A 1,434-nucleotide genomic window follows, 5' to 3' on the forward strand; every position below is an offset into this window, starting at 1 on the left:
AAAAAAAAAAAAATTATTTTGGCTATTCCAAGTCCTTAGCAATTCCATACAAGTTTTAAGATCAGCCTGTCTATTCTGCCCAAGAGAAAGATGGAACTTTGCTAGAGATTATATTGGATCTGTGCTCAGTTTGGGAATATCACTGTTTATGATGATTATTTTTATGTGTCAACTTCGCTGGGCTGTAGTACCCAGTTGTTCAATTAAACACTAATCCAGGTGTTCTGTAAAGACAGTTTTATGCATATGTGAAATGTGGATTTATCTATGTGTATATGTAGCTAATTCTAGTTGACTTTAAGTAAAGGAGACTATCCTTGGTAATCTGAAGGGTCCTTATCAATTGGTTGAAAGGCCTTAAGAGCAAAATTGAGGTTTTCTGGAGAAAGAAATCTACCTGTGGTTTTAGCTCCTGCCCCAAACCTGAGAATTTGCTGTCCTTCTGGTCTCCCTTATAGAGTTTGGTCTTGCCAGCCCCCACAATTGTGTAAGCCAATTGTTGAAATCTCCCTTTGTTTCTCTCTGTCTCTCTCGATGCTCCTCAACTTATGATGGGGTTACATTCTGATGAACCCATCCCAAGTTTGTCAACAAAAAAGAAGCCAAAGTCTCTTTTTTTTTTTTTTTTGCAAGCTGGGACTATAGGTGCTGACCACAATATCCAGCTAATTTTTCTGGTTTTAGTAGAGACAGGGTCTCTCTTTTGCTCAGGTTGGTTGGTCTTGGAGTCCTGCGCTCAAGCAATCCACCTGCCTCCTCCTCCTGGAGTGTTAGGATTAGGCACCGAGCCGTGACTTTTATTTTGAGATAAAAATCTTATAGCATAAAGTTTAACATTTTAACTATTTTAAACTGCAATTCAGTGGCCCGGAGAGTTGTGCAACTATCACCAGTATCTAGTTTGAGAACATTTTTATCACCCTAAAAAGAAACCTTATAGACTCTTTAGCAATCGTTCTCCTCCTCCATCGTCCTCTCAGTTCTGGGCTATCACTAATCCACTTTCTCTCTGGATCTGCCTGTTCTGGGTATTTCATGTAAATGGCCTTTTGCGTCTGGCTTCTTTCACGTCACATGGTGTGACTGAGGTCCCTCTACCTTGTAGGACGCGTCATCCTTCATTCAGTTTTATGGCCAAATAATACCCTATGGTGTGGCTATATCCCATTTCGCCTGTCCATTCATCCATTGATAAACCTCTGAGTTATTTCTACCCTTTGACTATTGTGACTAAAGCAGCCATGAACATTTATGCACAAGTTTTCATTTGAATATTTGTTTTCAATTCGTTTGTGTTTATACATAGCAGTGGAGAGGCAGCTGTACCATTTTACATTCTCACCGGCAATGTATGAGGGTTTCAACTTCTTTACATCCCTTCAACATTTATTTTCCATTAAATGTTTTGGAAATGGAAAGGTATTATGGAAACAT

Source organism: Otolemur garnettii, unplaced genomic scaffold (genome assembly GCF_000181295.1).
Source record: "Otolemur garnettii isolate 467f Iridium unplaced genomic scaffold, OtoGar3 scaffold00189, whole genome shotgun sequence".
Classification (NCBI taxonomy): Eukaryota; Metazoa; Chordata; class Mammalia; order Primates; family Galagidae; genus Otolemur; species Otolemur garnettii.